Genomic DNA, 25,421 nt, shown 5'->3' with positions numbered 1-25,421 from the left:
ACCCCATTATCAAAATAGATTACTTTAAAAAAAACCCCATAAAACAAAGACAGTGAAAGAGAGAGAAATTCTTACAAAATCCGTTCAGGGGCTCTGATGCAACCTGGATTGACCATATCTAGACCCACAGCTGGATGAGACATAAGGCTGGACACTCTTGGGGCTGAGAGAATTGGTGAGCTTGGGTGAGCAAACGCAGACCCTTTAAAGTCATGCTGCGTGGTACCCATGCCGTGGGTCCCAAATCTCCAGGTTCAAGGGCATCTTCCTACATCGAAAACATGCGTGGGAAACCCAGAAGATGGTACACCGTGTGATCGGGAAAGGTTTCTCCAACGCACCTCATTTCTCCTCTCCTTGTGCTCGGGTTCGCCATTCCAGCCACTCTACTAACAATCTCCCTACTTGGAGAATCAACACCTTTAACCTCCTGTTTCGTACAGGTCGCAATTTGGCCTGAGGATGAACGGGAAGAGGGGGAACCAATGAGAGACTAGCTCTAGGTGTTGGGACAGGCACAGGTCACTCTATTTTCCCATCAGGAAGAAGAATGAACCACAGGCTCAGCCTGCCCCCCGGAACCAGAATACGGCCTGAAGCAATCCTGCGCTTTGGCGGCCAGCTCCCAAAAAAGCGACTTGACAAATGGAGCTCAGGGGCACTGCAACTCACAAACCTGCAGAGTTATAAATGATAACTCTCGTCCACAAATATATTGAGGGAAGGCAACGAGGAGGATTTGAAAGCAAGGCAGAATTGCAGGAAACAGGTTTCAGGAGGCAGACTCGACTCGCCTTGAAAGCACATGAAAAGCGGCAAAGCGTTGACAATGATGCCCTTGGCCAAAAAGGGCGTATGCGTTTTTTCCTGAATATATTCAGGAAAAAACGCATACGCCCTTTTTGGCCAACCAGGCAAGCCGGAAAGGCAAATCAGCGCTACAAAGAAGTCTCGCTTGCCATCGGTCAAAAGGGCCATGCTGAAAAAAGTGTAAAAACCAGAAATGCAGGACAGGCCACGGAGACATGGGAGCCTTGCTACGCTGATGGGCGGGATGTAAATTGCCAACAGCCACTCTGGAGAAGTGTACGGTGTGTCCTGAAACATGTAATAAGCACAGCTTACAGAGCATAGGGCAATTCCACTCATGGGGGTATAAATCGGGAAAACTAAAACTCAACAAGACACAGGCGCCCCAAAGTTTAGGGCTGCTCTGTTTCCAAGAACCTCCACTTCGGTACACCTTCAATATCCCAGGAGAGAGAAAAATGGATAAAGAAGTTGTGGTACTTAGGCACAATGGAATATCACTCAGCCATGAAATCAATGTCATAAGGCTAGTAGCAGCAGGATGAGTGGATTTAGGTACGATGACTCTCAGTGAAATAAGTCACACAGAAAAGGACACTTATCCTAAGATATCACTTATAGAGGGAATGTCAAAATCGCTACACTTGAACTGAATTACAAAACAGAACAGAGTCACACATTTAGAAAACACACTATGGCTGCTTAACGGGAAAGGTGAGGTGGGGTGATGCATAAAACAAGGGTTTGAAATTAGCTCAGATACCGTTCCACAAGCCAAATATGTAATAGACAAGACCTACCCCCTGCTCAGTGAACTGGACTCAACAGCCCCTATTCACCGCCCAAGAATATATCTGACTAGTAAGAGTCTTAAAACCTATGTATTGATATCTCTCTGGAAGTGAATCAAGAGGGTGTAAAGCGGCATAAACACAGCAGTGAAAAGCAGCTAAACCCCATTATCAAAATAGATTACTTTAAAAAAAAACCCATAAAACAAAGACAGTGAAAGAGAGAGAAATTCTTACAAAATCCGTTCAGGGGCTCTGATGCAACCTGGATTGACCATATCTAGACCCACAGCTGGATGAGACATAAGGCTGGGCACTCTTGGGGCTGAGAGAATTGGTGAGCTTGGGTGAGCAAACGCAGACCCTTTAAAGTCATGCTGCGTGGTACCCATGCCGTGGGTCCCAAATCTCCAGGTTCAAGGGCATCTTCCTACATCGAAAACATGCGTGGGAAACCCAGAAGATGGTACACCGTGTGATCGGGAAAGGTTTCTCCAACGCACCTCATTTCTCCTCTCCTTGTGCTCGGGTTCGCCATTCCAGCCGCTCTACTAACAATCTCTCTACTTGGAGAATCAGCACCTTTAACCTCCTGTTTCGTACAGGTCGCAATTTGGCCTGAGGATGAACGGGAAGAGGGGGAACCAATGAGAGACTAGCTCTAGGTGTTGGGACAGGCACAGGTCACTCTATTTTCCCATCAGGAAGAAGAATGAACCACAGGCTCAGCCTGCCCCCCGGAACCAGAATACGGCCTGAAGCAATCCTGCGCTTTGGCGGCCAGCTCCCAAAAAAGCGACTTGACAAATGGAGCTCAGGGGCACTGCAACTCACAAACCTGCAGAGTTATAAATGATAACTCTCGTCCACAAATATATTGAGGGAAGGCAACGAGGAGGATTTGAAAGCAAGGCAGAATTGCAGGAAACAGGTTTCAGGAGGCAGACTCGACTCGCCTTGAAAGCACATGAAAAGCGGCAAAGCGTTGACAATGATGCCCTTGGCCAAAAAGGGCGTATGCCTTTTTTCCTGAATATATTCAGGAAAAAACGCATACGCCCTTTTTGGCCAACCAGGCAAGCCGGAAAGGCAAATCAGCGCTACAAACAAGTCTCGCTTGCCATCGGTCAAAAGGGCCATGCTGAAAAAAGTGTAAAAACCAGAAATGCAGGACAGGCCACGGAGACATGGGAGCCTTGCTACGCTGATGGGCGGGATGTAAATTGCCAACAACCACTCTGGAGAAGTGTACGGTGTGTCCTGAAACATGTAATAAGCACAGCTTAGAGAGCATAGGGCACTTCCACTCATGGGCGTATAAATCGGGAAACCTAAAAATCAACAAGACACAGGCACCCCAAAGTTTAGGGGTGCTCTGTTTCCAAGAACCTCCACTTCAGTACACCTTCAATATCCCAGGAAAGAGAAAAATGGATAAAGAAGTGGTGGTACTTAGGCACAATGGAATATCACTCAGCCATGAAATCAATGTCATAAGGCTAGTAGCAGCAGGATGAGTGGATTTAGGTACGATGACTCTCAGTGAAATAAGTCACAGAGAAAAGGACACTTATCCTAAGATATCACTTATAGAGGGAATGTCAAAATCGCTACACTTGAACTGAATTACAAAACAGAACAGAGTCACACATTTAGAAAACACACTATGGCTGCTTAACGGGAAAGGTGAGGTGGGGTGATGCATAAAACAAGGGTTTGAAATTAGCTCAGATACCGTTCCACAAGCCAAATATGTAATAGACAAGACCTACCCCCTGCTCAGTGAACTGGACTCAACAGCCCCTATTCACCGCCCAAGAATATATCTGACTAGTAAGAGTCTTAAAACCTATGTATTGATATCTCTCTGGAAGTGAATCAAGAGGGTGTAAAGCGGCATAAACACAGCAGTGAAAAGCAGCTAAACCCCATTATCAAAATAGATTACTTTAAAAAAAACCCCATAAAACAAAGACAGTGAAAGAGAGAGAAATTCTTACAAAATCCGTTCAGGGGCTCTGATGCAACCTGGATTGGCCATATCTAGACCCACAGCTGGATGAGACATAAGGCTGGACACTCTTGGGGCTGAGAGAATTGGTGAGCTTGGGTGAGCAAACGCAGACCCTTTAAAGTCATGCTGCGTGGTACCCATGCCGTGGGTCCCAAATCTCCAGGTTCAAGGGCATCTTCCTACATCGAAAACATGCGTGGGAAACCCAGAAGATGGTACACCGTGTGATCGGGAAAGGTTTCTCCAACGCACCTCATTTCTCCTCTCCTTGTGCTCGGGTTCGCCATTCCAGCCGCTCTACTAACAATCTCCCTACTTGGAGAATCAGCACCTTTAACCTCCTGTTTCGTACAGGTCGCAATTTGGCCTGAGGATGAACGGGAAGAGGGGGAACCAATGAGAGACTAGCTCTAGGTGTTGGGACAGGCACAGGTCACTCTATTTTCCCATCAGGAAGAAGAATGAACCACAGGCTCAGCCTGCCCCCCGGAACCAGAATACGGCCTGAAGCAATCCTGCGCTTTGGCGGCCAGCTCCCAAAAAAGCGACTTGACAAATGGAGCTCAGGGGCACTGCAACTCACAAACCTGCAGAGTTATAAATGATAACTCTCGTCCACAAATATATTGAGGGAAGGCAACGAGGAGGATTTGAAAGCAAGGCAGAATTGCAGGAAACAGGTTTCAGGAGGCAGACTCGACTCGCCTTGAAAGCACATGAAAAGCGGCAAAGCGTTGACAATGATGCCCTTGGCCAAAAAGGGCGTATGCGTTTTTTCCTGAATATATTCAGGAAAAAACGCATACGCCCTTTTTGGCCAACCAGGCAAGCCGGAAAGGCAAATCAGTGCTACAAAGAAGTCTCGCTTGCCATCGGTCAAAAGGGCCATGCTGAAAAAAGTGTAAAAACCAGAAATGCAGGACAGGCCATGGAGACATGGGAGCCTTGCTACGCTGATGGGCGGGATGTAAATTGCCAACAGCCACTCTGGAGAAGTGTACGGTGTGTCCTGAAACATGTAATAAGCACAGCTTACAGAGCATAGGGCACTTCCACTCATGGGGGTATAAATCGGGAAAACTAAAACTCAACAAGACACAGGCGCCCCAAAGTTTAGGGCTGCTCTGTTTCCAAGAACCTCCACTTCGGTACACCTTCAATATCCCAGGAAAGAGAAAAATGGATAAAGAAGTTGTGGTACTTAGGCACAATGGAATATCACTCAGCCATGAAATCAATGTCATAAGGCTAGTAGCAGCAGGATGAGTGGATTTAGGTACGATGACTCTCAGTGAAATAAGTCACACGGAAAAGGACACTTATCCTAAGATATCACTTATAGAGGGAATGTCAAAATCGCTACACTTGAACTGAATTACAAAACAGAACAGAGTCACACATTTAGAAAACACACTATGGCTGCTTAACGGGAAAGGTGAGGTGGGGTGATGCATAAAACAAGGGTTTGAAATTAGCTCAGATACCGTTCCACAAGCCAAATATGTAATAAACAAGACCTACCCCCTGCTCAGTGAACTGGACTCAACAGCCCCTATTCACCGCCCAAGAATATATCTGACTAGTAAGAGTCTTAAAACCTATGTATTGATCTCTCTCTGGAAGTGAATCAAGAGGGTGTAAAGCGGCATAAACACAGCAGTGAAAAGCAGCTAAACCCCATTATAAAAATAGATTACTTTAAAAAAAACCCCATAAAACAAAGACAGTGAAAGAGAGAGAAATTCTTACAAAATCCGTTCAGGGGCTCTGATGCAACCTGGATTGACCATATCTAGACCCACAGCTGGATGAGACATAAGGCTGGACACTCTTGGGGCTGAGAGAATTGGTGAGCTTGGGTGAGCAAACGCAGACCCTTTAAAGTCATGCTGCGTGGTACCCATGCCGTGGGTCCCAAATCTCCAGGTTCAAGGGCATCTTCCTACATCGAAAACATGCGTGGGAAACCCAGAAGATGGTACACCGTGTGATCGGGAAAGGTTTCTCCAACGCACCTCATTTCTCCTCTCCTTGTGCTCGGGTTCGCCATTCCAGCCACTCTACTAACAATCTCCCTACTTGGAGAATCAACACCTTTAACCTCCTGTTTCGTACAGGTCGCAATTTGGCCTGAGGATGAACGGGAAGAGGGGGAACCAATGAGAGACTAGCTCTAGGTGTTGGGACAGGCACAGGTCACTCTATTTTCCCATCAGGAAGAAGAATGAACCACAGGCTCAGCCTGCCCCCCGGAACCAGAATACGGCCTGAAGCAATCCTGCGCTTTGGCGGCCAGCTCCCAAAAAAGCGACTTGACAAATGGAGCTCAGGGGCACTGCAACTCACAAACCTGCAGAGTTATAAATGATAACTCTCGTCCACAAATATATTGAGGGAAGGCAACGAGGAGGATTTGAAAGCAAGGCAGAATTGCAGGAAACAGGTTTCAGGCGGCAGAATCGACTCGCCTTGAAAGCACATGAAAAGCGGCAAAGCGTTGACAATGATGCCCTTGGCCAAAAAGGGCGTATGCGTTTTTTCCTGAATATATTCAGGAAAAAACGCATACGCCCTTTTTGGCCAACCAGGCAAGCCGGAAAGGCAAATCAGCGCTACAAAGAAGTCTCGCTTGCCATCGGTCAAAAGGGCCATGCTGAAAAAAGTGTAAAAACCAGAAATGCAGGACAGGCCACGGAGACATGGGAGCCTTGCTACGCTGATGGGCGGGATGTAAATTGCCAACAGCCACTCTGGAGAAGTGTACGGTGTGTCCTGAAACATGTAATAAGCACAGCTTACAGAGCATAGGGCAATTCCACTCATGGGGGTATAAATCGGGAAAACTAAAACTCAACAAGACACAGGCGCCCCAAAGTTTAGGGCTGCTCTGTTTCCAAGAACCTCCACTTCGGTACACCTTCAATATCCCAGGAAAGAGAAAAATGGATAAAGAAGTTGTGGTACTTAGGCACAATGGAATATCACTCAGCCATGAAATCAATGTCATAAGGCTAGTAGCAGCAGGATGAGTGGATTTAGGTACGATGACTCTCAGTGAAATAAGTCACACAGAAAAGGACACTTATCCTAAGATATCACTTATAGAGGGAATGTCAAAATCGCTACACTTGAACTGAATTACAAAACAGAACAGAGTCACACATTTAGAAAACACACTATGGCTGCTTAACGGGAAAGGTGAGGTGGGGTGATGCATAAAACAAGGGTTTGAAATTAGCTCAGATACCGTTCCACAAGCCAAATATGTAATAGACAAGACCTACCCCCTGCTCAGTGAACTGGACTCAACAGCCCCTATTCACCGCCCAAGAATATATCTGACTAGTAAGAGTCTTAAAACCTATGTATTGATATCTCTCTGGAAGTGAATCAAGAGGGTGTAAAGCGGCATAAACACAGCAGTGAAAAGCAGCTAAACCCCATTATCAAAATAGATTACTTTAAAAAAAACCCCATAAAACAAAGACAGTGAAAGAGAGAGAAATTCTTACAAAATCCGTTCAGGGGCTCTGATGCAACCTGGATTGACCATATCTAGACCCACAGCTGGATGAGACATAAGGCTGGACACTCTTGGGGCTGAGAGAATTGGTGAGCTTGGGTGAGCAAACGCAGACCCTTTAAAGTCATGCTGCGTGGTACCCATGCCGTGGGTCCCAAATCTCCAGGTTCAAGGGCATCTTCCTACATCGAAAACATGCGTGGGAAACCCAGAAGATGGTACACCGTGTGATCGGGAAAGGTTTCTCCAACGCACCTCATTTCTCCTCTCCTTGTGCTCGGGTTCGCCATTCCAGCCACTCTACTAACAATCTCCCTACTTGGAGAATCAACACCTTTAACCTCCTGTTTCGTACAGGTCGCAATTTGGCCTGAGGATGAACGGGAAGAGGGGGAACCAATGAGAGACTAGCTCTAGGTGTTGGGACAGGCACAGGTCACTCTATTTTCCCATCAGGAAGAAGAATGAACCACAGGCTCAGCCTGCCCCCCGGAACCAGAATACGGCCTGAAGCAATCCTGCGCTTTGGCGGCCAGCTCCCAAAAAAGCGACTTGACAAATGGAGCTCAGGGGCACTGCAACTCACAAACCTGCAGAGTTATAAATGATAACTCTCGTCCACAAATATATTGAGGGAAGGCAACGAGGAGGATTTGAAAGCAAGGCAGAATTGCAGGAAACAGGTTTCAGGAGGCAGACTCGACTCGCCTTGAAAGCACATGAAAAGCGGCAAAGCGTTGACAATGATGCCCTTGGCCAAAAAGGGCGTATGCGTTTTTTCCTGAATATATTCAGGAAAAAACGCATACGCCCTTTTTGGCCAACCAGGCAAGCCGGAAAGGCAAATCAGCGCTACAAAGAAGTCTCGCTTGCCATCGGTCAAAAGGGCCATGCTGAAAAAAGTGTAAAAACCAGAAATGCAGGACAGGCCACGGAGACATGGGAGCCTTGCTACGCTGATGGGCGGGATGTAAATTGCCAACAGCCACTCTGGAGAAGTGTACGGTGTGTCCTGAAACATGTAATAAGCACAGCTTACAGAGCATAGGGCAATTCCACTCATGGGGGTATAAATCGGGAAAACTAAAACTCAACAAGACACAGGCGCCCCAAAGTTTAGGGCTGCTCTGTTTCCAAGAACCTCCACTTCGGTACACCTTCAATATCCCAGGAAAGAGAAAAATGGATAAAGAAGTTGTGGTACTTAGGCACAATGGAATATCACTCAGCCATGATATCAATGTCATAAGGCTAGTAGCAGCAGGATGAGTGGATTTAGGTACGATGACTCTCAGTGAAATAAGTCACACAGAAAAGGACACTTATCCTAAGATATCACTTATAGAGGGAATGTCAAAATCGCTACACTTGAACTGAATTACAAAACAGAACAGAGTCACACATTTAGAAAACACACTATGGCTGCTTAACGGGAAAGGTGAGGTGGGGTGATGCATAAAACAAGGGTTTGAAATTAGCTCAGATACCGTTCCACAAGCCAAATATGTAATAGACAAGACCTACCCCCTGCTCAGTGAACTGGACTCAACAGCCCCTATTCACCGCCCAAGAATATATCTGACTAGTAAGAGTCTTAAAACCTATGTATTGATATCTCTCTGGAAGTGAATCAAGAGGGTGTAAAGCGGCATAAACACAGCAGTGAAAAGCAGCTAAACCCCATTATCAAAATAGATTACTTTAAAAAAAACCCCATAAAACAAAGACAGTGAAAGAGAGAGAAATTCTTACAAAATCCGTTCAGGGGCTCTGATGCAACCTGGATTGACCATATCTAGACCCACAGCTGGATGAGACATAAGGCTGGACACTCTTGGGGCTGAGAGAATTGGTGAGCTTGGGTGAGCAAACGCAGACCCTTTAAAGTCATGCTGCGTGGTACCCATGCCGTGGGTCCCAAATCTCCAGGTTCAAGGGCATCTTCCTACATCGAAAACATGCGTGGGAAACCCAGAAGATGGTACACCGTGTGATCGGGAAAGGTTTCTCCAACGCACCTCATTTCTCCTCTCCTTGTGCTCGGGTTCGCCATTCCAGCCACTCTACTAACAATCTCCCTACTTGGAGAATCAACACCTTTAACCTCCTGTTTCGTACAGGTCGCAATTTGGCCTGAGGATGAACGGGAAGAGGGGGAACCAATGAGAGACTAGCTCTAGGTGTTGGGACAGGCACAGGTCACTCTATTTTCCCATCAGGAAGAAGAATGAACCACAGGCTCAGCCTGCCCCCCGGAACCAGAATACGGCCTGAAGCAATCCTGCACTTTGGCGGCCAGCTCCCAAAAAAGCGAGTTGACAAATGGAGCTCAGGGGCACTGCAACTCACAAACCTGCAGAGTTATAAATGATAACTCTCGTCCACAAATATATTGAGGGAAGGCAACGAGGAGGATTTGAAAGCAAGGCAGAATTGCAGGAAACAGGTTTCAGGAGGCAGACTCGACTCGCCTTGAAAGCACATGAAAAGCGGCAAAGCGTTGACAATGATGCCCTTGGCCAAAAAGGGCGTATGCGTTTTTTCCTGAATATATTCAGGAAAAAACGCATACGCCCTTTTTGGCCAACCAGGCAAGCCGGAAAGGCAAATCAGCGCTACAAAGAAGTCTCGCTTGCCATCGGTCAAAAGGGCCATGCTGAAAAAAGTGTAAAAACCAGAAATGCAGGACAGGCCACGGAGACATGGGAGCCTTGCTACGCTGATGGGCGGGATGTAAATTGCCAACAGCCACTCTGGAGAAGTGTACGGTGTGTCCTGAAACATGTAATAAGCACAGCTTACAGAGCATAGGGCACTTCCACTCATGGGGGTATAAATCGGGAAAACTAAAACTCAACAAGACACAGGCGCCCCAAAGTTTAGGGCTGCTCTGTTTCCAAGAACCTCCACTTCGGTACACCTTCAATATCCCAGGAAAGAGAAAAATGGATAAAGAAGTTGTGGTACTTAGGCACAATGGAATATCACTCAGCCATGAAATCAATGTCATAAGGCTAGTAGCAGCAGGATGAGTGGATTTAGGTACGATGACTCTCAGTGAAATAAGTCACAGAGAAAAGGACACTTATCCTAAGATATCACTTATAGAGGGAATGTCAAAATCGCTACACTTGAACTGAATTACAAAACAGAACAGAGTCACACATTTAGAAAACACACTATGGCTGCTTAACGGGAAAGGTGAGGTGGGGTGATGCATAAAACAAGGGTTTGAAATTAGCTCAGATACCGTTCCACAAGCCAAATATGTAATAGACAAGACCTACCCCCTGCTCAGTGAACTGGACTCAACAGCCCCTATTCACCGCCCAAGAATATATCTGACTAGTAAGAGTCTTAAAACCTATGTATTGATATCTCTCTGGAAGTGAATCAAGAGGGTGTAAAGCGGCATAAACACAGCAGTGAAAAGCAGCTAAACCCCATTATCAAAATAGATTACTTTAAAAAAAACCCCATAAAACAAAGACAGTGAAAGAGAGAGAAATTCTTACAAAATCCGTTCAGGGGCTCTGATGCAACCTGGATTGACCATATCTAGACCCACAGCTGGATGAGACATAAGGCTGGACACTCTTGGGGCTGAGAGAATTGGTGAGCTTGGGTGAGCAAACGCAGACCCTTTAAAGTCATGCTGCGTGGTACCCATGCCGTGGGTCCCAAATCTCCAGGTTCAAGGGCATCTTCCTACATCGAAAACATGCGTGGGAAACCCAGAAGATGGTACACCGTGTGATCGGGAAAGTTTTCTCCAACGCACCTCATTTCTCCTCTCCTTGTGCTCGGGTTCGCCATTCCAGCCACTCTACTAACAATCTCCCTACTTGGAGAATCAACACCTTTAACCTCCTGTTTCGTACAGGTCGCAATTTGGCCTGAGGATGAACGGGAAGAGGGGGAACCAATGAGAGACTAGCTCTAGGTGTTGGGACAGGCACAGGTCACTCTATTTTCCCATCAGGAAGAAGAATGAACCACAGGCTCAGCCTGCCCCCCGGAACCAGAATACGGCCTGAAGCAATCCTGCGCTTTGGCGGCCAGCTCCCAAAAAAGCGACTTGACAAATGGAGCTCAGGGGCACTGCAACTCACAAACCTGCAGAGTTATAAATGATAACTCTCGTCCACAAATATATTGAGGGAAGGCAACGAGGAGGATTTGAAAGCAAGGCAGAATTGCAGGAAACAGGTTTCAGGAGGCAGACTCGACTCGCCTTGAAAGCACATGAAAAGCGGCAAAGCGTTGACAATGATGCCCTTGGCCAAAAACGGCGTATGCGTTTTTTCCTGAATATATTCAGGAAAAAACGAATACGCCCTTTTTGGCCAACCAGGCAAGCCAGAAAGGCAAATCAGCGCTACAAAGAAGTCTCGCTTGCCATCGGTCAAAAGGGCCATGCTGAAAAAAGTGTAAAAACCAGAAATGCAGGACAGGCCACGGAGACATGGGAGCCTTGCTACGCTGATGGGCGGGATGTAAATTGCCAACAGCCACTCTGGAGAAGTGTACGGTGTGTCCTGAAACATGTAATAAGCACAGCTTAGAGAGCATAGGGCACTTCCACTCATGGGCGTATAAATCGGGCAACCTAAAAATCAACAAGACACAGGCACCCCAAAGTTTAGGGCTGCTCTGTTTCCAAGAACCTCCACTTCGGTACACCTTCAATATCCCAGGAAAGAGAAAAATGGATAAAGAAGTGGTGGTACTTAGGCACAATGGAATATCACTCAGCCATGAAATCAATGTCATAAGGCTAGTAGCAGCAGGATGAGTGGATTTAGGTACGATGACTCTCAGTGAAATAAGTCACACAGAAAAGGACACTTATCCTAAGATATCACTTATAGAGGGAATGTCAAAATCGCTACACTTGAACTGAATTACAAAACAGAACAGAGTCACACATTTAGAAAACACACTATGGCTGCTTAACGGGAAAGGTGAGGTGGGGTGATGCATAAAACAAGGGTTTGAAATTAGCTCAGATACCGTTCCACAAGCCAAATATGTAATAGACAAGACCTACCCCCTGCTCAGTGAACTGGACTCAACAGCCCCTATTCACCGCCCAAGAATATATCTGACTAGTAAGAGTCTTAAAACCTATGTATTGATATCTCTCTGGAAGTGAATCAAGAGGGTGTAAAGCGGCATAAACACAGCAGTGAAAAGCAGCTAAACCCCATTATCAAAATAGATTACTTTAAAAAAAACCCCATAAAACAAAGACAGTGAAAGAGAGAGAAATTCTTACAAAATCCGTTCAGGGGCTCTGATGCAACCTGGATTGACCATATCTAGACCCACAGCTGGATGAGACATAAGGCTGGACACTCTTGGGGCTGAGAGAATTGGTGAGCTTGGGTGAGCAAACGCAGACCCTTTAAAGTCATGCTGCGTGGTACCCATGCCGTGGGTCCCAAATCTCCAGGTTCAAGGGCATCTTCCTACATCGAAAACATGCGTGGGAAACCCAGAAGATGGTACACCGTGTGATCGGGAAAGGTTTCTCCAACGCACCTCATTTCTCCTCTCCTTGTGCTCGGGTTCGCCATTCCAGCCGCTCTACTAACAATCTCCCTACTTGGAGAATCAGCACCTTTAACCTCCTGTTTCGTACAGGTCGCAATTTGGCCTGAGGATGAACGGGAAGAGGGGGAACCAATGAGAGACTAGCTCTAGGTGTTGGGACAGGCACAGGTCACTCTATTTTCCCATCAGGAAGAAGAATGAACCACAGGCTCAGCCTGCCCCCCGGAACCAGAATACGGCCTGAAGCAATCCTGCGCTTTGGCGGCCAGCTCCCAAAAAAGCGACTTGACAAATGGAGCTCAGGGGCACTGCAACTCACAAACCTGCAGAGTTATAAATGATAACTCTCGTCCACAAATATATTGAGGGAAGGCAACGAAGAGGATTTGAAAGCAAGGCAGAATTGCAGGAAACAGGTTTCAGGAGGCAGACTCGACTCGCCTTGAAAGCACATGAAAAGCGGCAAAGCGTTGACAATGATGCCCTTGGCCAAAAAGGGCGTATGCGTTTTTTCCTGAATATATTCAGGAAAAAACGCATACGCCCTTTTTGGCCAACCAGGCAAGCCGGAAAGGCAAATCAGCGCTACAAACAAGTCTCGCTTGCCATCGGTCAAAAGGGCCATGCTGAAAAAAGTGTAAAAACCAGAAATGCAGGACAGGCCACGGAGACATGGGAGCCTTGCTACGCTGATGGGCGGGATGTAAATTGCCAACAGCCACTCTGGAGAAGTGTACGGTGTGTCCTGAAACATGTAATAAGCACAGCTTAGAGAGCATAGGGCACTTCCACTCATGGGCGTATAAATCGGGCAACCTAAAAATCAACAAGACACAGGCACCCCAAAGTTTAGGGCTGCTCTGTTTCCAAGAACCTCCACTTCGGTACACCTTCAATATCCCAGGAAAGAGAAAAATGGATAAAGAAGTGGTGGTACTTAGGCACAATGGAATATCACTCAGCCATGAAATCAATGTCATAAGGCTAGTAGCAGCAGGATGAGTGGATTTAGGTACGATGACTCTCAGTGAAATAAGTCACACAGAAAAGGACACTTATCCTAAGATATCACTTATAGAGGGAATGTCAAAATCGCTACACTTGAACTGAATTACAAAACAGAACAGAGTCACACATTTAGAAAACACACTATGGCTGCTTAACGGGAAAGGTGAGGTGGGGTGATGCATAAAACAAGGGTTTGAAATTAGCTCAGATACCGTTCCACAAGCCAAATATGTAATAGACAAGACCTACCCCCTGCTCAGTGAACTGGACTCAACAGCCCCTATTCACCGCCCAAGAATATATCTGACTAGTAAGAGTCTTAAAACCTATGTATTGATATCTCTCTGGAAGTGAATCAAGAGGGTGTAAAGCGGCATAAACACAGCAGTGAAAAGCAGCTAAACCCCATTATCAAAATAGATTACTTTAAAAAAAACCCCATAAAACAAAGACAGTGAAAGAGAGAGAAATTCTTACAAAATCCGTTCAGGGGCTCTGATGCAACCTGGATTGACCATATCTAGACCCACAGCTGGATGAGACATAAGGCTGGACACTCTTGGGGCTGAGAGAATTGGTGAGCTTGGGTGAGCAAACGCAGACCCTTTAAAGTCATGCTGCGTGGTACCCATGCCGTGGGTCCCAAATCTCCAGGTTCAAGGGCATCTTCCTACATCGAAAACATGCGTGGGAAACCCAGAAGATGGTACACCGTGTGATCGGGAAAGGTTTCTCCAACGCACCTCATTTCTCCTCTCCTTGTGCTCGGGTTCGCCATTCCAGCCGCTCTACTAACAATCTCCCTACTTGGAGAATCAGCACCTTTAACCTCCTGTTTCGTACAGGTCGCAATTTGGCCTGAGGATGAACGGGAAGAGGGGGAACCAATGAGAGACTAGCTCTAGGTGTTGGGACAGGCACAGGTCACTCTATTTTCCCATCAGGAAGAAGAATGAACCACAGGCTCAGCCTGCCCCCCGGAACCAGAATACGGCCTGAAGCAATCCTGCGCTTTGGCGGCCAGCTCCCAAAAAAGCGACTTGACAAATGGAGCTCAGGGGCACTGCAACTCACAAACCTGCAGAGTTATAAATGATAACTCTCGTCCACAAATATATTGAGGGAAGGCAACGAGGAGGATTTGAAAGCAAGGCAGAATTGCAGGAAACAGGTTTCAGGAGGCAGACTCGACTCGCCTTGAAAGCACATGAAAAGCGGCAAAGCGTTGACAATGATGCCCTTGGCCAAAAACGGCGTATGCGTTTTTTCCTGAATATATTCAGGAAAAAACGAATACGCCCTTTTTGGCCAACCAGGCAAGCCAGAAAGGCAAATCAGCGCTACAAAGAAGTCTCGCTTGCCATCGGTCAAAAGGGCCATGCTGAAAAAAGTGTAAAAACCAGAAATGCAGGACAGGCCACGGAGACATGGGAGCCTTGCTACGCTGATGGGCGGGATGTAAATTGCCAACAGCCACTCTGGAGAAGTGTACGGTGTGTCCTGAAACATGTAATAAGCACAGCTTAGAGAGCATAGGGCACTTCCACTCATGGGCGTATAAATCGGGCAACCTAAAAATCAACAAGACACAGGCACCCCAAAGTTTAGGGCTGCTCTGTTTCCAAGAACCTCCACTTCGGTACACCTTCAATATCCCAGGAAAGAGAAAAATGGATAAAGAAGTGGTGGTACTTAGGCACAATGGAATATCACTCAGCCATGAAATCAATGTCATAAGGCTAGTAGCAGCAGGATGAGTGGATTTAGGTACGATGACTCTCAGTGAAATAAGTCACACAGAAAAGGACACTTATCCTAAGATATCACTTATAGAGGGAATGTCAAAATCGCTACACTTGAACTGAATTACAAAACAGAACAGAGTCACACATTTAGAAAACACACTATGGCTGCTTAACGGGAAAGGTGAGGTGGGGTGATGCATAAAACAAGGGTTTGAAATTAGCTCAGATACCGTTCCACAAGCCAAATATGTAATAGACAAGACCTACCCCCTGCTCAGTGAACTGGACTCAACAGCCCCTATTCACCGCCCAAGAATATATCTGACTAGTAAGAGTCTTAAAACCTATGTATTGATATCTCTCTGGAAGTGAATCAAGAGGGTGTAAAGCGGCATAAACACAGCAGTGAAAAGCAGCTAAACCCCATTATCAAAATAGATTACTTTAAAAAAAACCCCATAAAACAAAGACAGTGAAAGAGAGAGAAATTCTTACAAAATCCGTTCAGGGGCTCTGATGCAACCTGGATTGACCATATCTAGACCCACAGCTGGATGAGACATAAGGCTGGACACTCTTGGGGCTGAGAGAATTGGTGAGCTTGGGTGAGCAAACGCAGACCCTTTAAAGTCATGCTGCGTGGTACCCATGCCGTGGGTCCCAAATCTCCAGGTTCAAGGGCATCTTCCTACATCGAAAACATGCGTGGGAAACCCAGAAGATGGTACACCGTGTGATCGGGAAAGGTTTCTCCAACGCACCTCATTTCTCCTCTCCTTGTGCTCGGGTTCGCCATTCCAGCCGCTCTACTAACAATCTCCCTACTTGGAGAATCAGCACCTTTAACCTCCTGTTTCGTACAGGTCGCAATTTGGCCTGAGGATGAACGGGAAGAGGGGGAACCAATGAGAGACTAGCTCTAGGTGTTGGGACAGGCACAGGTCACTCTATTTTCCCATCAGGAAGAAGAATGAACCACAGGCTCAGCCTGCCCCCCGGAACCAGAATACGGCCTGAAGCAATCCTGCGCTTTGGCGGCCAGCTCCCAAAAAAGCGACTTGACAAATGGAGCTCAGGGGCACTGCAACTCACAAACCTGCAGAGTTATAAATGATAACTCTCGTCCACAAATATATTGAGGGAAGGCAACGAAGAGGATTTGAAAGCAAGGCAGAATTGCAGGAAACAGGTTTCAGGAGGCAGACTCGACTCGCCTTGAAAGCACATGAAAAGCGGCAAAGCGTTGACAATGATGCCCTTGGCCAAAAAGGGCGTATGCGTTTTTTCCTGAATATATTCAGGAAAAAACGCATACGCCCTTTTTGGCCAACCAGGCAAGCCGGAAAGGCAAATCAGCGCTACAAACAAGTCTCGCTTGCCATCGGTCAAAAGGGCCATGCTGAAAAAAGTGTAAAAACCAGAAATGCAGGACAGGCCACGGAGACATGGGAGCCTTGCTACGCTGATGGGCGGGATGTAAATTGCCAACAGCCACTCTGGAGAAGTGTACGGTGTGTCCTGAAACATGTAATAAGCACAGCTTAGAGAGCATAGGGCACTTCCACTCATGGGCGTATATATCGGGAAACCTAAAAATCAACAAGACACAGGCACCCCAAAGTTTAGGGCTGCTCTGTTTCCAAGAACCTCCACTTCGCTACACCTTCAATATCCCAGGAAAGAGAAAAATGGATAAAGAAGTTGTGGTACTTAGGCACAATGGAATATCACTCAGCCATGAAATCAATGTCATAAGGCTAGTAGCAGCAGGATGAGTGGATTTAGGTACGATGACTCTCAGTGAAATAAGTCACAGAGAAAAGGACACTTATCCTAAGATATCACTTATAGAGGGAATGTCAAAATCGCTACACTTGAACTGAATTACAAAACAGAACAGAGTCACACATTTAGAAAACACACTATGGCTGCTTAACGGGAAAGGTGAGGTGGGGTGATGCATAAAACAAGGGTTTGAAATTAGCTCAGATACCGTTCCACAAGCCAAATATGTAATAGACAAGACCTACCCCCTGCTCAGTGAACTGGACTCAACAGCCCCTATTCACCGCCCAAGAATATATCTGACTAGTAAGAGTCTTAAAACCTATGTATTGATATCTCTCTGGAAGTGAATCAAGAGGGTGTAAAGCGGCATAAACACAGCAGTGAAAAGCAGCTAAACCCCATTATCAAAATAGATTACTTTAAAAAAAACCCCATAAAACAAAGACAGTGAAAGAGAGAGAAATTCTTACAAAATCCGTTCAGGGGCTCTGATGCAACCTGGATTGACCATATCTAGACCCACAGCTGGATGAGACATAAGGCTGGGCACTCTTGGGGCTGAGAGAATTGGTGAGCTTGGGTGAGCAAACGCAGACCCTTTAAAGTCATGCTGCGTGGTACCCATGCCGTGGGTCCCAAATCTCCAGGTTCAAGGGCATCTTCCTACATCGAAAACATGCGTGGGAAACCCAGAAGATGGTACACCGTGTGATCGGGAAAGGTTTCTCCAACGCACCTCATTTCTCCTCTCCTTGTGCTCGGGTTCGCCATTCCAGCCGCTCTACTAACAATCTCTCTACTTGGAGAATCAGCACCTTTAACCTCCTGTTTCGTACAGGTCGCAATTTGGCCTGAGGATGAACGGGAAGAGGGGGAACCAATGAGAGACTAGCTCTAGGTGTTGGGACAGGCACAGGTCACTCTATTTTCCCATCAGGAAGAAGAATGAACCACAGGCTCAGCCTGCCCCCCGGAACCAGAATACGGCCTGAAGCAATCCTGCGCTTTGGCGGCCAGCTCCCAAAAAAGCGACTTGACAAATGGAGCTCAGGGGCACTGCAACTCACAAACCTGCAGAGTTATAAATGATAACTCTCGTCCACAAATATATTGAGGGAAGGCAACGAAGAGGATTTGAAAGCAAGGCAGAATTGCAGGAAACAGGTTTCAGGAGGCAGACTCGACTCGCCTTGAAAGCACATGAAAAGCGGCAAAGCGTTGACAATGATGCCCTTGGCCAAAAAGGGCGTATGCGTTTTTTCCTGAATATATTCAGGAAAAAACGCATACGCCCTTTTTGGCCAACCAGGCAAGCCGGAAAGGCAAATCAGCGCTACAAACAAGTCTCGCTTGCCATCGGTCAAAAGGGCCATGCTGAAAAAAGTGTAAAAACCAGAAATGCAGGACAGGCCACGGAGACATGGGAGCCTTGCTACGCTGATGGGCGGGATGTAAATTGCCAACAGCTACTCTGGAGAAGTGTACGGTGTGTCCTGAAACATGTAATAAGCACAGCTTAGAGAGCATAGGGCACTTCCACTCATGGGCGTATAAATCGGGCAACCTAAAAATCAACAAGACACAGGCACCCCAAAGTTTAGGGCTGCTCTGTTTCCAAGAACCTCCACTTCGGTACACCTTCAATATCCCAGGAAAGAGAAAAATGGATAAAGAAGTGGTGGTACTTAGGCACAATGGAATATCACTCAGCCATGAAATCAATGTCATAAGGCTAGTAGCAGCAGGATGAGTGGATTTAGGTACGATGACTCTCAGTGAAATAAGTCACACAGAAAAGGACACTTATCCTAAGATATCACTTATAGAGGGAATGTCAAAATCGCTACACTTGAACTGAATTACAAAACAGAACAGAGTCACACATTTAGAAAACACACTATGGCTGCTTAACGGGAAAGGTGAGGTGGGGTGATGCATAAAACAAGGGTTTGAAATTAGCTCAGATACCGTTCCACAAGCCAAATATGTAATAGACAAGACCTACCCCCTGCTCAGTGAACTGGACTCAACAGCCCCTATTCACCGCCCAAGAATATATCTGACTAGTAAGAGTCTTGAAACCTATGTATTGATATCTCTCTGGAAGTGAATCAAGAGGGTGTAAAGCGGCATAAACACAGCAGTGAAAAGCAGCTAAACCCCATTATCAAAATAGATTACTTTAAAAAAAACCCCATAAAACAAAGACAGTGAAAGAGAGAGAAATTCTTACAAAATCCGTTCAGGGGCTCTGATGCAACCTGGATTGACCATATCTAGACCCACAGCTGGATGAGACATAAGGCTGGGCACTCTTGGGGCTGAGAGAATTGGTGAGCTTGGGTGAGCAAACGCAGACCCTTTAAAGTCATGCTGCGTGGTACCCATGCCGTGGGTCCCAAATCTCCAGGTTCAAGGGCATCTTCCTACATCGAAAACATGCGTGGGAAACCCAGAAGATGGTACACCGTGTGATCGGGAAAGGTTTCTCCAACGCACCTCATTTCTCCTCTCCTTGTGCTCGGGTTCGCCATTCCAGCCGCTCTACTAACAATCTCTCTACTTGGAGAATCAGCACCTTTAACCTCCTGTTTCGTACAGGTCGCAATTTGGCCTGAGGATGAACGGGAAGAGGGGGAACCAATGAGAGACTAGCTCTAGGTGTTGGGACAGGCACAGGTCACTCTATTTTCCCATCAGGAAGAAGAATGAACCACAGGCTCAGCCTGCCCCCCGGAACCAGAATACGGCCTGAAGCAATCCTGCGCTTTGGCGGCCAGCTCCCAAAAAAGCGACTTGACAAATGGAGCTCAGGGGCACTGCAACTCACAAACCTGCAGAGTTATAAATGATAACTCTCGTCCACAAATATATTGAGGGAAGGCAACGAAGAGGATTTGAAAGCAAGGCAGAATTGCAGGAAACAGGTTTCAGGAGGCAGACTCGACTCGCCTTGAAAGCACATGAAAAGCGGCAAAGCGTTGACAATGATGCCCTTGGCCAAAAAGGGCGTATGCGTTTTTTCCTGAATATATTCAGGAAAAAACGCATACGCCCTTTTTGGCCAACCAGGCAAGCCGGAAAGGCAAATCAGCGCTACAAACAAGTCTCGCTTGCCATCGGTCAAAAGGGCCATGCTGAAAAAAGTGTAAAAACCAGAAATGCAGGACAGGCCACGGAGACATGGGAGCCTTGCTACGCTGATGGGCGGGATGTAAATTGCCAACAGCCAATCTGGAGAAGTGTACGGTGTGTCCTGAAACATGTAATAAGCACAGCTTAGAGAGCATAGGGCACTTCCACTCATGGGCGTATAAATCGGGCAACCTAAAACTCAACAAGACACAGGCACCCCAAAGTTTAGGGCTGCTCTGTTTCCAAGAACCTCCACTTCGGTACACCTTCAATATCCCAGGAAAGAGAAAAATGGATAAAGAAGTTGTGGTACTTAGGCACAATGGAATATCACTCAGCCATGAAATCAATGTCATAAGGCTAGTAGCAGCAGGATGAGTGGATTTAGGTACGATGACTCTCAGTGAAATAAGTCACAGAGAAAAGGACACTTATCATAAGATATCACTTATAGAGGGAATGTCAAAATCGCTACACTTGAACTGAATTACAAAACAGAACAGAGTCACACATTTAGAAAACACACTATGGCTGCTTAACGGGAAAGGTGAGGTGGGGTGATGCATAAAACAAGGGTTTGAAATTAGCTCAGATACCGTTCCACAAGCCAAATATGTAATAGACAAGACCTACCCCCTGCTCAGTGAACTGGACTCAACAGCCCCTATTCACCGCCCAAGAATATATCTGACTAGTAAGAGTCTTAAAACCTATGTATTGATATCTCTCTGGAAGTGAATCAAGAGGGTGTAAAGCGGCATAAACACAGCAGTGAAAAGCAGCTAAACCCCATTATCAAAATAGATTACTTTAAAAAAAACCCCATAAAACAAAGACAGTGAAAGAGAGAGAAATTCTTACAAAATCCGTTCAGGGGCTCTGATGCAACCTGGATTGACCATATCTAGACCCACAGCTGGATGAGACATAAGGCTGGACACTCTTGGGGCTGAGAGAATTGGTGAGCTTGGGTGAGCAAACGCAGACCCTTTAAAGTCATGCTGCGTGGTACCCATGCCGTGGGTCCCAAATCTCCAGGTTCAAGGGCATCTTCCTACATCGAAAACATGCGTGGGAAACCCAGAAGATGGTACACCGTGTGATCGGGAAAGGTTTCTCCAACGCACCTCATTTCTCCTCTCCTTGTGCTCGGGTTCGCCATTCCAGCCGCTCTACTAACAATCTCCCTACTTGGAGAATCAGCACCTTTAACCTCCTGTTTCGTACAGGTCGCAATTTGGCCTGAGGATGAACGGGAAGAGGGGGAACCAATGAGAGACTAGCTCTAGGTGTTGGGACAGGCACAGGTCACTCTATTTTCCCATCAGGAAGAAGAATGAACCACAGGCTCAGCCTGCCCCCCGGAACCAGAATACGGCCTGAAGCAATCCTGCGCTTTGGCGGCCAGCTCCCAAAAAAGCGACTTGACAAATGGAGCTCAGGGGCACTGCAACTCACAAACCTGCAGAGTTATAAATGATAACTCTCGTCCACAAATATATTGAGGGAAGGCAACGAAGAGGATTTGAAAGCAAGGCAGAATTGCAGGAAACAGGTTTCAGGAGGCAGACTCGACTCGCCTTGAAAGCACATGAAAAGCGGCAAAGCGTTGACAATGATGCCCTTGGCCAAAAAGGGCGTATGCGTTTTTTCCTGAATATATTCAGGAAAAAACGCATACGCCCTTTTTGGCCAACCAGGCAAGCCGGAAAGGCAAATCAGCGCTACAAAGAAGTCTCGCTTGCCATCGGTCAAAAGGGCCATGCTGAAAAAAGTGTAAAAACCAGAAATGCAGGACAGGCCATGGAGACATGGGAGCCTTGCTACGCTGATGGGCGGGATGTAAATTGCCAACAGCCACTCTGGAGAAGTGTACGGTGTGTCCTGAAACATGTAATAAGCACAGCTTAGAGAGCATAGGGCACTTCCACTCATGGGCGTATAAATCGGGAAACCTAAAAATCAACAAGACACAGGCACCCCAAAGTTTAGGGCTGCTCTGTTTCCAAGAACCTCCACTTCGGTACACCTTCAATATCCCAGGAAAGAGAAAAATGGATAAAGAAGTTGTGGTACTTAGGCACAATGGAATATCACTCAGCCATGAAATCAATGTCATAAGGCTAGTAGCAGCAGGATGAGTGGATTTACGTACGATGACTCTCAGTGAAATAAGTCACAGAGAAAAGGACACTTATCCTAAGATATCACTTATAGAGGGAATGTCAAAATCGCTACACTTGAACTGAATTACAAAACAGAACAGAGTCACACATTTAGAAAACACATTATGGCTGCTTAACGGGAAAGGTGAGGTGGGGTGATGCATAAAACAAGGGTTTGAAATTAGCTCAGATACCGTTCCACAAGCCAAATATGTAATAGACAAGACCTCCTCCCTGCTCAGTGAACTGGACTCAACAGCCCCTCTTCACCGCCCAAGAATATATCTGACTAGTAAGAGTCTTAAAACCTATGTATTGATATCTCTCTGGAAGTGAATCAAGAGGGTGTAAAGCGGCATAAACACAGCAGTGAAAAGCAGCTAAACCCCATTATCAAAATAGATTACTTTAAAAAAAACCCCATAAAACAAAGACAGTGAAAGAGAGAGAAATTCTTACAAAATCCGTTCAGGGGCTCTGATGCAACCTGGATTGACCATATCTAGACCCACAGCTGGATGAGACATAAGGCTGGACACTCTTGGGGCTGAGAGGATTGGTCAGCTTGGGTGAGCAAACGCAGACCCTTTAAAGTCATACTGCGTGGTACCCATGCCGTGGGTCCCAAATCTCCAGGTTCAAGGGCATCTTCCTACATCGAAAACATGCGTGGGAAACCCAGAAGATGGTACACCGTGTGATCGGGAAAGGTTTCTCCAACGCACCTCATTTCTCCTCTCCTTGTGCTCGGGTTCGCCATTCCAGCCGCTCTACTAACAATCTCCCTACTTGGAGAATCAGCACCTTTAACCTCCTGTTTCGTACAGGTCGCAATTTGGCCTGAGGATGAACGGGAAGAGGGGGAACCAATGAGAGACTAGCTCTAGGTGTTGGGACAGGCACAGGTCACTCTATTTTCCCATCAGGAAGAAGAATGAACCACAGGCTCAGCCTGCCCCCCGGAACCAGAATACGGCCTGAAGCAATCCTGCGCTTTGGCGGCCAGCTCCCAAAAAAGCGACTTGACAAATGGAGCTCAGGGGCACTGCAACTCACAAACCTGCAGAGTTATAAATGATAACTCTCGTCCACAAATATATTGAGGGAAGGCAACGAAGAGGATTTGAAAGCAAGGCAGAATTGCAGGAAACAGGTTTCAGGAGGCAGACTCGACTCGCCTTGAAAGCACATGAAAAGCGGCAAAGCGTTGACAATGATGCCCTTGGCCAAAAAGGGCGTATGCGTTTTTTCCTGAATATATTCAGGAAAAAACGCATACGCCCTTTTTGGCCAACCAGGCAAGCCGGAAAGGCAAATCAGCGCTACAAAGAAGTCTCGATTGCCATCGGTCAAAAGGGCCATGCTGAAAAAAGTGTAAAAACCAGAAATGCAGGACAGGCCATGGAGACATGGGAGCCTTGCTACGCTGATGGGCGGGATGTAAATTGCCAACAGCCACTCTGGAGAAGTGTACGGTGTGTCCTGAAACATGTAATAAGCACAGCTTAGAGAGCATAGGGCACTTCCACTCATGGGCGTATAAATCGGGAAACCTAAAAATCAACAAGACACAGGCACCCCAAAGTTTAGGGCTGCTCTGTTTCCAAGAACCTCCACTTCGGTACACCTTCAATATCCCAGGAAAGAGAAAAATGGATAAAGAAGTTGTGGTACTTAGGCACAATGGAATATCACTCAGCCATGAAATCAATGTCATAAGGCTAGTAGCAGCAGGATGAGTGGATTTAGGTACGATGACTCTCAGTGAAATAAGTCACAGAGAAAAGGACACTTATCCTAAGATATCACTTATAGAGGGAATGTCAAAATCGCTACACTTGAACTGAATTACAAAACAGAACAGAGTCACACATTTAGAAAACACATTATGGCTGCTTAACGGGAAAGGTGAGGTGGGGTGATGCATAAAACAAGGGTTTGAAATTAGCTCAGATACCGTTCCACAAGCCAAATATGTAATAGACAAGACCTCCTCCCTGCTCAGTGAACTGGACTCAACAGCCCCTATTCACCGCCCAAGAATATATCTGACTAGTAAGAGTCTTAAAACCTATGTATTGATATCTCTCTGGAAGTGAATCAAGAGGGTGTAAAGCGGCATAAACACAGCAGTGAAAAGCAGCTAAACCCCATTATCAAAATAGATTACTTTAAAAAAAACCCCATAAAACAAAGACAGTGAAAGAGAGAGAAATTCTTACAAAATCCGTTCAGGGGCTCTGATGCAACCTGGATTGACCATATCTAGACCCACAGCTGGATGAGACATAAGGCTGGACACTCTTGGGGCTGAGATGATTGGTCAGCTTGGGTGAGCAAACACAGACCCTTTAAAGTCATGCTGCGTGGTACCCATGCCGTGGGTCCCAAATCTCCAGGTTCAAGGGCATCTTCCTACATCGAAAACATGCGTGGGAAACCCAGAAGATGGTACACCGTGTGATCGGGAAAGGTTTCTCCAACGCACCTCATTTCTCCTCTCCTTGTGCTCGGGTTCGCCATTCCAGCCTCTCTACTAACAATCTCCCTACTTGGAGAATCAGCACCTTTAACCTCCTGTTTCATACAGGTCGCAATTTGGCCTGAGGATGAACGGGAAGAGGGGGAACCAATGAGAGACTAGCTCTAGGTGTTGGGACAGGCACAGGTCACTCTATTTTCCCATCAGGAAGAAGATTGAACCACAGGCTCAGCCTGCCCCCCGGAACCAGAATACGGCCTGAAGCAATCCTGCGCTTTGGCGGCCAGCTCCCAAAAAAGCGACTTGACAAATGGAGCTCAGGGGCACTGCAACTCACAAACCTGCAGAGTTATAAATGATAACTCTCGTCCACAAATATATTGAGGGAAGGCAACGAAGAGGAT

The sequence above is a fragment of the Eubalaena glacialis genome, chromosome 7, assembly GCF_028564815.1.
Source record: "Eubalaena glacialis isolate mEubGla1 chromosome 7, mEubGla1.1.hap2.+ XY, whole genome shotgun sequence".
In the NCBI taxonomy this organism is placed as follows: Eukaryota; Metazoa; Chordata; class Mammalia; order Artiodactyla; family Balaenidae; genus Eubalaena; species Eubalaena glacialis.
The sequence above is the reverse complement of the archived record's forward strand: the minus strand, read 5'-3'. Positions refer to the sequence as shown.